This window comes from Chiloscyllium plagiosum, unplaced genomic scaffold (genome assembly GCF_037043375.1).
Source record: "Chiloscyllium plagiosum isolate Xiang-an unplaced genomic scaffold, Cpla_swu_hap1 HiC_scaffold_33, whole genome shotgun sequence".
Lineage (NCBI taxonomy): Eukaryota > Metazoa > Chordata > Chondrichthyes > Orectolobiformes > Hemiscylliidae > Chiloscyllium > Chiloscyllium plagiosum.
Genome location: NW_028270171.1, coordinates 6,802,407 through 6,815,302, shown reverse-complemented (window position 1 = coordinate 6,815,302; position 12,896 = coordinate 6,802,407). Strand labels below are relative to the sequence as shown.

The 12,896-nt window shown below is 42.8% G+C and overlaps 1 pseudogene; it reads left to right on the top strand.

The window, feature by feature from the left end:
- The first annotated feature begins 425 nt into the window (after window positions 1-425).
- On the top strand, window positions 426-10,654 carry LOC148141186 (ferritin, higher subunit-like; annotated as a pseudogene).
- Window positions 10,655-12,896: the final 2,242 nt, after the last annotated feature.

The window sequence follows — 12,896 nt, the reverse complement described above, 5'->3', positions numbered from 1 at the left end:
TCCATTTCCAACACAACAGGCTGAGAAACTGACTCCCCTTCTTCATTGAGCCCCTCTTGCAGTTGGTCACAATGAGCTTAATTTTAAAAGAAAACTTGAAAACCTTTCCTCATCCAAACCTATTTCTTCTAAAAGGACGCAAACTTACCATGACCTGATTGAGATGCTGCTGAGTGACCTCCTGCTGTTCCAATCACTGAGTAATCATCTAGACTTGACTCTCATCATCAGCTCTGGTTAACACCGCCACCCCCCCCCCCTTTCTCTCTCATTGGGGCCTATGTTCATGGGCAATTCCTGATTGGCTGTCAGGAATTGTCAATCATCGTTGGTGATGCCTCTCCCTGGAGGATAAATACAAGAGCTTGGGGAAGAGAGGCTTTGGTCTGGAGTTGTCTGGGTGATAGTGAGCAGGAATAGTGAAGATGGCCTCCCAAGTGTGTCAGAACTACCACAAGGACTGTGAGGATGTTGTTAACAAGCAGATCAACATGGAGCTTTATTCTTCCTATGTTTACCTCTCCATGGTGAGGTTTGTGGTCTTGAAGGTTCTATTTTATATTTATAGACTTCCAAGGATGTTGCCAGGATTGGAGGATTTGAGCTATTGGGAAAGGCTGAACAGGCTGGGGCTGTTTTCCCTCGAGTGTTGGAGGCTGAGGGGTGACCTCCAGAGGCTTATAAACCATGAGGGGCATAGATAGGATAAATTGACAAAGCCTTTTCCCTCTGGTATGGAAGCCCAGAATGAACAGACATAGGTTTAGGGTGAGAGGGGAAAGATATGGGACCTAAGGGGCAACTTTCCCCTCAGGATAGTAATGTTTATGGAATGAGCTATCAGAGGAAGTGGAGGCTAGTATAATGGCAACATTTAAAATCCATCTGGATGGGTATCTGTGTAGGAAGGGTTTGGAGGGATATGGGCCAGGGACTAGATTGGGTTGGGATATCTGGATAGTATAGATGAGTTGGACTGAAGGGTTTGTTTCTGTGCTATACATCCCTGACTGATTCTATAACTAATCTTTCTCAAAAAAACTTTCTCCAAACCAAATTGATTTTAAAAGTTGCCTAAATAAACAAGCTGTTGTCTTCACTTGTTGAAGATGAAGTGTTTATTTGCTAAATGTGAGGAAAGATGGTTAAATGGCATTTTTTTTCACTTGAAATGTGAATTATCTAAAAATAGCATAGTCAAGACTCTGTGCAGACCAAATAGTAGGACAGTGTGGTTACTCAGGTGGGTGAGGTTGGCAATGAGGTACTGACTGAGATTTCTGCCTGTTGGTCAACATGTTCGTGTCCTATGTTTCAGTTGGTCAATGATCTCACTAACTACCAGCACTGAGCAAGAACATTTCTAACCTGCAGTGCAGGGATGTCTAATGGTTGTCCCCAACAGGGACCTTCACAGTACACTCTGCCACACTAGCACACTGCCTCCTTCAGATACAAGTCAGGGGTTGCAGTTGGTTTTTAGATCTTCATTCTGGGAGGTCAAAATGACTGCTATTTAGACCACAATTGACAGATGACTTTCTGCTTTTGTCACTAACTTCAGTTAATTGGAAGGGAATTGAAATGGTGGGATGGGTCACTGTGTGCCAAGGATGAAAGTAATGTTTTCTTCCAACTTTATCTCCACTTTCAGTCCTCCTCTTACTTTGACCGGGATGATGTTGCCCTGTGTCGCTTTGCTGAGTTCTTTTAGGGAGCAGTCCCATGAAAAATGGGAACACACTGAGAAACTGATGGAATTCCAGAATAAATGTGGAGGCAGGGTCCTCCTGCAGGATGTCAAGGTTGGCTTCTGTAAACTGAAGATGTGTTTTGTGAACTCAAATTAACTGGTATCACTCCAATCTGTTGAGCCTCAAGACTGAATAAATGCTATATGAATTGGAGATTGTATTGGTGAGCAATGCATTGAATTGGAGACTATTTTGCACTTGTGAAACAGCAACAGGCAATTGGGATGATCCAGAATACTGGATGGAGAGAATCATTTGCATGTAAGAATGATCAACTATATAACCTCAGATGTCAATTCCAATGCCCCTCTACTGTGGTAAGAATGAGAGAATCCACAGGGGTGGAAGGTAGTAGCATCTCCAAGATGTTTCTAATGGGCTGGTCAAGAGGATCCAAAGGGATAGAACAGTACAGCAAGGAATTATCACCACTGGTGCATATTTTTAGATACATTTGGATTATAGTATCTTTTAAACATGTGCTTTCACAGTATGGTATGCTTCTAAAATTTCTTAAGCTCTGGGAATGGTGAAATCTAAAGGAGTCAGTAAAACAATTGGCCTGAAATCTAACTCCTACAAAGATTCGGAATAATGAACTGATCAGATGTAGCCTGTGATTCACCTGTCTGAGATGAGCTGGTTTTTCTCTCCTGACTTCCCTTCCTCCAGAAGCCAGAGCAGGATGAGTGGGGCAATGGTCTGGAGGCAATGCAGAGAGCTCTGCAGATGGAGAAGGATGTGAACCAGAGTCTGCTGGATCTGCACAAACTCTCCTCTGGCCACATGGACCCTCATGTGAGTTTCTCATTTTTCTCTTAAACATTTGGTAGGAAATGATCTGTTTGTGTACTCTCTGGGGGGAGATTCCAATTACCATCTACCTGCCTCCTCCAGGCTGAAAACCATCAGCCTTTCAAAAGACATCCCAGAGTGCACCCCTCCCCCTCCACAAGGTGGTGGAGATTGTCACATCTGTAATAGACATCACTTTCAGTTGCATTGTTTGTTCCTTGAGGCTAATCTTTGTCTCCTCTTCCATCTGTGTGACTTCCTGGAGAGGCACTACTTGGATGAGCAAGTGAAGATGATCAAGAAGCTGGGAGATCACATCACCAACCTGAAGAGACGGAGCCCCTGAGAATGGCCTGGGAGAGTACCTGTTTGACAGGCTCACGCTGAGCAGGATTCAACAACTCCATTTGTTGGACATGGTGACTTCATGTTGTGCTCTGCACAACATTAAATGTTCACCATGGAACTGAGTACTCTGTGATTTCTTAGCTTCATTTGCTGCTTGGGTTTTTGATGTTTAACATCTGATCATTAAATCCTTTTCTCTCAACCTTTTTGTCCCAGTAATTTGCTCAGTGTTTTTATTCTGCTGTGTGGAGTGACTTTTGGTGTAAGTGAGCCACACTCCTAATTGGAAATTCCACAACTGCTTAGCTTTTTGGCTTGTAAGCAGTACTTACTGGAACAAATTTGCAGCAACAGCCTCTAATCAATAGTTTGAAATCTGAATGCTTGACACACAACTGGTGTACTCTCTGACTAATGCTTAGATGTTTTTAAAATTGAAGCAAAAAACACTGGCTGCTGGAAATCAGGAAGAAAAACTTGGGTTTGGCAGCATCTGTGGAGTGAAATTGGTTAAGAACAGTCACTGGCCTGGAAATATTTACTTTTGTACAATCAATATTGTCAGACCTGAATGTTTTCTAGCAATTTATTTTAATGTTTAGATTCTGATTTAGTGGATAGTTTTACAATTATCACTTAGCCAAGAACAGTAAGGGGTACTTGAATGCTATGTGATTGTTTTCCCAATGTGGGGAAATGGTTTCTCTCATCCACATTCCATGCTGGAGAATAAAGAGTCTGCTTTTGACTGGCATCAGTATCTCTAGTCTGCTTGGCTAATAACAATGATCTGCATGAGGAAATGCAAAAGTACCTACCTTAACCTATGTGGGACAATTGTAGCAATTCCCTTTTTTACTAGAGCAATCCAGAGGCTTCATGTACTGAGGGCAGCTGATGCAAACAAAGCTATAGGACCAGAGTAGCATTTACAAGAATCTGTTCCAAATTTTTTTCTTTTTAATTTTACATGAAATCAGGTTTATTTTAATAATATAGTGCAGACACTGTGGCATTGCAGTTCAAGGGAAATCTAATGGGTGATGAGGACTGAGCTTGCTTGGGATGCTCACAGCCCACAATAGAATAAGTGGGGCACAAAGTAACTTGGTTAATGACTGCACAGCTATCTTAAGTCTGCACTATTCATCTTTCTCTGTTTGAATGGAAATAAATGGCTTAGGTGCTTGTCTTTGGTGGGAAAAGGCAATATGTCCCATGTAAGTGTTCTTCTATAGAAGTCTCATACAAATGTAAGCTTTGGTAGTTTACATCTCCCCAATACTATTGGGATTGAAACTGCACATGCTTTAAATTTGCACGCATTGCTAGGCTAAATGTTCTTTTCCAATCTTCCCCAGTGTGCAAACTGAGTTGGTCCATTTTGCAGACTTGACCAGGCTCTGAATATTGATGTTGGAACTGATGCTCCCTGTGATAAGGCTATTATGGATTTGGTTATACACATTAGTTCAGAGGTGGTGTTTCCCAGCATGCATCTTGATTTGTGCAGACCCTTTAATTTGGAGGATGGACATTCTCAGCGTCAGTTTGTGAAAAGCCAAAGCTGCCACCTTAATGATGTCATTGACATGATCACGGGGGAGAGATGTTGGTGGGGAATTGGCTTGGGCAGGGGGTGTTCAAGTCAGGATAATGGGGAGGGTGCCAACAACATTCAAGGATCTTAACACCCTCCAGTTCAAAGCAGCCCATTTGATTGGCACAATAGCTACCAACATTCATTCCTTCCCCCACTGACATTTAGCAATTGCAAGGTGTACCATCTACCAAATGCTGTAGGAATTCACCAAAGCACCTTAGACAACATGTTCCAAACCCATGACCACTCCCATCTAGAAGGACAACGGCAAAAATACATGAAAACTCTACCCCTTGCAAGTTCCTCTTTAAGCCACTCACCATTTTGACTTGGGCATATATCACTGTTCTTCCCCTGTTGCTGAGTCAAAATTCTGGATTCCTCCCAAACAGGATTGTGGGTCTACCTCCCAAGAAGGCAAATATCACCACCTTGACAAGGATAATTAAGATTAGATTATCTACCGTGTGGAAACAGGCCCTTTAGCTCAACAAGTCCACACCAACCCTCTGAAGAATAACCCACCCCATTCTGACTAATGCACCTAACAACTATGGACAATTTAGCATAGCCAATTCACCTGACCTGCACATCTTTGGAACGTGGGAGGAAACCCACGCAGACACAGGGAGAATGTGCAAACTCCACACAGAGTCGCCCAAGGCTGGAATTGAACTTGGCACTCTGGTGCTGTGAGGCAGCAGTGCTAACCACTGAGCCATTGGGGAAGGGGAATAAATGCTGGCCCAGCCAACAGCACTCTCATCTTGTAAGTACATTATAAAATAGCAAGATCTGATTACTTTCCCCAAGGAGAGGCACTGGGAAACAACTTTTCATCAGATTTATCAATGTTATAGATGAAGGAATGAAGGGCCATCAATAAAATGATGACTCTACATCAGGTGACACATTACCATGAGAGCAGAATGTTGCAAAGTTTAATGGAATGGGCAAATCTGGCAGATACAGGACACTGAGGGGAAGTGTAAAGTGATCCACTTCTGACCAAGAAAGACAATTCACAGTGTTTTATAAATGGTGACATCTTCTGCTGTGTCATCAAAACTAATGATCAAAATGAAATTATTCAGACAATTGGACAGAAGTGTAGTGAACAGATGTAAAAACATAAAGCAAAGGAACTAATTTAATATTAGTCCTAATCTCAAAGAGGTTCAAATCCCTCTGGATGGAGGTTCTTTGTAAAAGTGTCAAATTCTGGTTCCACCACATCTGGAGTGCTCAGTTCAGGCAGAGATGGTGCAGCCCCAAATTTCTCAATGAACTCAGAGATAAAGAGCTGGTTAAATGACATCAATAGTTTGCCCACATTCCCCAGGGTAGAAGGTTAAGGGATGAGTGTAATTGAAGTTTTTATGAGGATTAATGGATTTGACAGAGTAGATGGAGGGGAACTGTTTCTTCTCAATTGGTCAAATAGAATTGAGGATGTGGAATGGGATTATAGTCTTCACATTAGAACTAAACTGTTCTGGATAATGTTAGGAACGGCTTCTTCGCAGGAAGGATAGTGGATGCACATACATGCAAACATACACACAGGCGCAAGCACACAAAAATACAAATGTGCATGGTACACCCACACATACACACAAGCCCAATTGAGGATTTGGTAACTAATAGTACTACATTTTTACAGGGCAAGATTTAATGTTGGTAATCATTTCCGACTCTCAATACAGGGAAATGCAATGTAATGCATTTGGTCGGACAGACAATGCAGGCTCAACGGAACAGCTCTGAGGGGAGTACAGTGGCAGAGAAACCTTTGAGTTCAAGTACATGATTCTCTGACGATGGCCAGGGAAGATAAAATAGTCGTTAAGGTGGCTTACAGGATCCTTATGTTTTTAAAGTGAGGCATAGCAGCAGAGGAATGATGCTACACCTCTACAAATCATTGGTCAGACCACATTTCAGTATTGTGTTCAGTTCTGAACACCTTAATTCAAGGAAGGATAATAAAGCCCTGGAGAAAGTGAAAAAGATATTTTCGAGAATGATACTAGGAATGAGGGTTTTTAGATACAAGGAAAGATTAAAGAAATTCGGCTTATTCTCCTCGGAGCAGAGAAGATTAAGAGGTGATCTTTGTTATGAAGATGTGGGTGTACCTTTAAGAGAGTTAAAAGCAACACAACTACTGGACACAGCACCAAGTGTTCTCAATATGGCAACAATGTAACACTGGGTCAAACAACTTGATTAGTTCATTGCCTGGAGACAAAAACAAATCTGAATTTGGCTAATCAGTTTAAATTATACCCTGAAAAAAATACCAATTTCCAATAAAGTTTGAATTGAGTACATTGACAATCTTAAAACCAATGACACAATCCAATGCTCTAGGTTATAAGACCAGGGGAAATTGAACAGTTGAGAGGAGAACTGCCAAGTCCTAGCTGGTAACAAACGACTGCACAGGATAAATCTTTTGTGTTGCTGGCTTTAAATTAAGCAGGAGAGTTTACCCCGTGTCGTAACAGTTTGGGGGCTCGTGTCCATCATTTGAATTGGTTTAGTCATATTTGAATAGATTTGCGGGTACGAAAAATCCCAGCAGATTTAAACACTTGCAGGTTAGTGTCCTAGATCTTTAAATAAAACTCAAGTGAGACAACTTGTTAAATTTCAGTGACTTGTGGTTGATTAAATTAAAAGTGAGAGAAATGGCTCTTAAAATTGCTGAAAAGGTTCTGGGATTTGAAGGTGATTCTCAGATTAGCCAAGTTTAGAAGGAAAGAAAAAGGTCATACTTTTAAAATTAGCAAGTAAGTTAGATTTGGGTTTAACCAAGGACAAACATAAAGCTGAAAATGTAAGGGAGCTACTCAGACAAGTGCAGTAGAGGGAGAAAAAGTTAAATTACAATTGAGGAAAATGGAGTTAGAAAATAAACAGAGAGGGAGAGAGAAAAGGAAAAACAGAGGGGAGAAAGATGGAGAGGTGAGAGAGAAAAAAAGAGAGAGGGGAAAGGTTCTTGGCTGAGCAAAGAGAGAGAGAGAGAATTTGAACTTGAGAAATTGCGACTTAGTCAACAAAGTCAAGTTAACAGGATGGAGATTAAAAGGAATGGTAGTGATATATATAAATATGTCAAAATGCTGCCACATTTTGATGAGAAAGACGTTGAAGCCTTCTTTATTTCATTTGAAAAAATTGGCTAGGCAGATGGAGTGGTCCAAATATTTATGGGTAATTCTAGGTCAGACTAAATTGGTAGGCAGAGCTAGTGAGGTATTTGCCATGCTGTCATATGAGGTGTCAAGAGATTATGAAAAGGTTAAATAGGCTAATTTAAGTGCTTATGAATTGATACCAGAAGCATATAGACAGCAGTTCAGAAACATAAAGAAGGAACTAGCTCAGACTTATGTTGTGTTCGAAAGGATTAAACATATTCATTTTGATCGATGGGTGAGTGCTTTGAAAATAGATAGGACATTTGAGCTCTGAAAGATTATTCTGTGTTTACCCAGTGTTCTATCACCACATTGAATTGTTCAAAAGTGTGACTCAATTTTGACTGGGTAAAGGAGGATGTTGGTATGTCAGTAACGAGGAGGTCACAAATAGTCAGCAAAGAGCTCAGAGTGAGATGAGGAGAAACTTCTTTACTCAGAGAGTTGCTAGGATTTGGAATGCGCTGTCTGGGAGAGTAGGGGAGGTGGATTCCATAGGAGGTTTCAACAGAGAGTTGGATATATACTTGAAAGGGATGAAGTTAGAGGGCTATGGAGAGAGGCCTGGAGATTGGGACTAGCTGGGTAGCTCTTTTAGGAGTGAGTACAGACATGGGGGAGGGCTGAATGGCCTCCTTCTGTAAAATCCTCTGACTGTCCACCCTGGAAAGTCAATGTGTTTGGGGAGGGGGTTGGAATCCTCCAGGTAGACAGCATGTACAGAGTATCGTTTAGCATGGGAATGCTGTTGTCCATCAGCACAGACACAATCCTTTACAGAAGGTAGATCCAGCTCAACTGGCAAGGAAATGTTGACTGGGGATCTCCCTCCTGATGTAGCCTTTACCCACCGTCGTAGAATGCACACAAATACCTTCTGCCTGGATGGATGGCCGTTGAGGATTTGATTTGCATTGCACTTTATCAGGATCCTCCCCTCTGACCTTACTATCCTGGGTGGTCCTGCCAGGAGGTGGAAACCTCTTGAGGTATCGCTATCAGACTCAACGGGACACTCGAGGCTCTCCATCACAGCGAGGTGACAATCCACAGAAAGGTCAGTCAGGAGATAGAGGCAGGGAAACACTGTTCAGATGCAGATCATCCACAGAATCACAGAATTGTTATGGCACAGGAGGAGGCCATTCGGTCCATTGGGCCTGCAACAGCTCTGGTTGTTTCCTAATGAACCTGTCCAGAGATGTTATCAGACACCTCTGGAGCAGGTAGGGTCTTACACCTAGACTTCCTGGACCATAGGACACCCCACTGCACCAGGTTTGAAACTTAGAATTATAGAAAGAATGAAGAGGAGGAGGCCATTCAGCCCTTCAGGCCTGCTCTGCCAGGGCATATGATTGTGGCTGATCATCTAACTCAGTACCATCTTCCTATGCCTTCCCCATGCCCTTTGATCCCTTTAGCCCTAAGAGCTATATCTAACTCCTTCTTGAAAACATTCAATGTTTTGGCTTCAACCACTTTCTGTGGCAGAGAATTCCACCAGCTCCCCACTCTCTGGGTGAAGACCTTTCTCCTCATCTCAGTCCTAAGCAGCTTACCCAGTGTCAGTAGACTATGACCTACTCCACACCCCTATTCTGAAACATTTTCCAGTCTCTGTCCAATCTGCTCCTATTACAATTGACTTGTAATAGGTAACAAGTGGCACAGTGGTTAGCACTGCTGCCTCACAGCACCAGAGACCCGGGTTCAATTCCCGCCTCAGGCGACTGACTGTGTGGAGTTTGTACGTTCTCCCCGTGTCTGCGTGGGTTTCCTCCGGGTGCTCCGGTTTCCTCCCACAGTCCAAAGATGTGCAGGGTCAGGTGAATTGGCCATACTAAATTGCCCGTAGTGTTAGGTAAGGGGTAAATGTAGGGGTATGGGTGGGTTTCGCTTCGGCGGGTCGGAGTGGACTTGTTGGGCCGAAGGGCCTGTTTCCACACTGTAATCTAATCTAATCTAATCTAAATCCAACTCTTGCAATGCTTGGTGGAATAATGACCTGATCTGATGTAGCCTGTGATCCACCTGTCTGAGATGAGCTGTTTTTTTTCTCTCCTGACTCCCCTTGCTCCAGAAGCCAGAGCAGGATGAGTGGGGCAATGGTCTGGAGGCAATGCAGAGAGCTCTGCAGATGGAGAAGGATGTGAACCAGAGTCTGCTGGATCTGCACAAACTCTCCTCTGGCCACACGGACCCTCATGTGAGTTTCTAGCTTTTTCTCTCAAACCTGGAAGGAAATGATCTGTTTGTGTACTCTCTGGGGGTATAATCCAATTATCTACCTGCCTCCTGCAGGCTGAAAGCATAAACATTTCAACAGGCACCCCTGATTGTACCTTTCCCACACCATAATATGGTGGTGATGGTCATGTCTGTAATGGGATTAGATTAGATTAGATTAGATTACATTACAGTGTGGAAACAGGCCCTTCGGCCCAACAAGTCCACACCGACCCGCCGAAGCGAAACCCACCCATTCCCTTATATTTACCCATTACCTAACACTACGGGCAATTTAGTATGGCCAATTCACCTGACCCTGCACATCTTTGGACTGTGGGAGGAAACCGGAGCACCCGGAGGAAACCCACGCAGACACGGGGAGAACGTGCAAACTCCACACAGTCAGTCGCCTGAGTCGGGAATTGAACCCGGGTCTCTAGCGCTGCGAGGCAGCAGTGCTAACCACTGTGCCACCGTGCCGCCCACAATGCCGCCCACCGTGCCGCCCGGGATGTCACATTCAAGTGCATGGTTTGTTCCTTGAGGCTAATCTTTGTCTCCTCTTCCAGCTGGGTGACTTCCTGGAGAGGCACTACTTGGATGAGCAAGTGAAGATGATCAAGAAGCTGGGAGATCACAACACCAACCTGAAGAGACTGGGAGCCCCTGAGAATGGCCTGGGAGAGTACCTGTTTGACAGGCTCACCCTGAGCTGAGTGGGATTCAACAACTCCATATGTTGGACATGGTGACTTCATTCTAGTGGATGACTTTGGTTGTGCTCTGCACAAAATTAAAATAATGTTCACCATGGAACTGTATAACTATTTAGTTTCATTTGGTTCTTGGGTTTTAGCTGTTCAATATCTGATTATTAAATCCTTTTCTTTCAACCTTGTTTCAATTCTTGTCCCAGTAACCTGCTCAGTGTTTTATTCTGTGGGGAGAGATTTTGAGCGAGCAACTCTCATAACTGGAAATTCCACAACTGTTTAAGCTTTTTTGCTTGCAAGCAGTGCTCACGGGAACTATTTTGCAGCAATAGCTTGATTGGGAATGGATTTCAATCTAATGTTTGATAAAACTGGTGTACTCTGAGCAATTCCTAGAGGTATTTTTAAAATAGTAAAAAACCACTAGCTGCTGGAAATCAGACAAACAACTGGGAAATTAGTTTGGCAGAATCTGGAGTGGAGTCAGTTAAGAACACTCACTGGACTTGAAATACTTTAAATTTCTTAACAGCTGCTGTCAGTGTTTTCCAGCAATTTGTCGTAATGCTTAGACTGACTTAGTGGATCATGTAACATGACTCCCTTTACAAGAATGAAAGTTAAATATCTTGCTCGTAATCTTCACTATTCTTGACTGTTCTTGGGTAAGCAATGCTTTATTACTATAATGGTGGTGTTCCCAAGCTGGGAAATGGTTTCTCTCCTCCCACGTTCTATGCTGGAGAATGAAGATTCTGCTTTTGATTAGTATCAGTGTCTCTACTCCACTAGGCTAATTATCTTCTACATGAGGAAATATAACAGTGCCTATCTTAACCCATGTGGGACAAATGTAGCAATTCCTATTTTTTTACTGCTCTAGCAATCCAGAGGCCTCGCATGGAGGGCAGCTGGTGCAAAGAAAGCTCTAGAACCCAAGTAGCATTTGCAGGATTCTGTTCCACTTTTTCCTTCTAACTTACTGGAAATCAGCTCTCCTTTTTGAATATAGTCTACATAGGGTGTAGAGTCAAACAGGCCAATCTGGCAATGTCATGGATCAAGGAAAATCCATTGGATGATTAATACTGATGCTCACAGCTGATTTTCAGAATATGGGGGATATCAAGTAACTCAGTTAATGACTGGTCTAAGATCTTCTGAAGGCTGCACTGTTCATTCTCAGCTTAAACTGAGATAAATGGGGCAGGGGTTTTGCCTGAGGGTTAAGACAATATTTCCCATGTAAAATGTTCTGCAGAAGTCTAATACAAATTTAAGCTCTGGTGCTTTACACCAGTTCAATACTAATGGAATTGAAAATGCACATGTACTTTGGCCTGAGCAGTGCATGTAAATGTAATCTCCCAGTGTGCAAACAGTCCATTTTGCAGGCTTGACCAGGCTCAATGTTGATATTAGAACTGATGCTCCAAGTGATAAGGCTATCTATGGATTTGGTTATGTTCTCTTGATTTGTGCTGATCCTTTAATTTGGAGGATGGATGTTCCACTTCAGTTTGAAAAGCCAAAGGAGCCATCTTTAATTAAGTCATTGACAGGGGATCACATGATCACAGGGGGAAAATGGAAATGCTAAATGTGCGTAGAGAATTTAGGGAAGGGGGTGTCTGTCAGGATAATGTGCTAACACTCAAGGATCTTGACACCCTCCAGTTCAAAGCAGCCCACTTGAGTGGCACAATAACCACCAACATTCATTCCCTCTACCCACTGACACTTAGCAACTGCAAGGTGTACCATCTACCAAATGCTGTAGAAATTGACCAAAGCTCCTTAGATAACATTTCAACATCATGACCACTTCCAGCTAGAAGGACAAGGGCTGCAGATCCATGGTAAATCCATCCCCTGCAAGTTTGAGTAACTCGCCATTTTGACTTGGAATTATGTCACTGTTCTTCACTGTTGCTGAGTCAAAATCCTGGATTCTCTTCCTAATAGGATTTACCTCCACCAAATGGACAACAGCAACAAATCACCACCACCACCTTGACAAGGGTAATTAAGGATGGGCAATAAATGCTGGCCCAGCCAACAGCACCCTCATCCTGCGAGTGCATTAAAAATTAGCAAGATCTGATTGCTTTCCCCAAGGAGAGGCACTGGGAAACAAGTGTTCATGAGATTTATCAATGTTCTAGATGAAGGAATGAAGGGTCATCAATAAAATGACGACTCTCCTTCATTGCAAGATTCTACTCATGCTAAACTTTAATGGAAT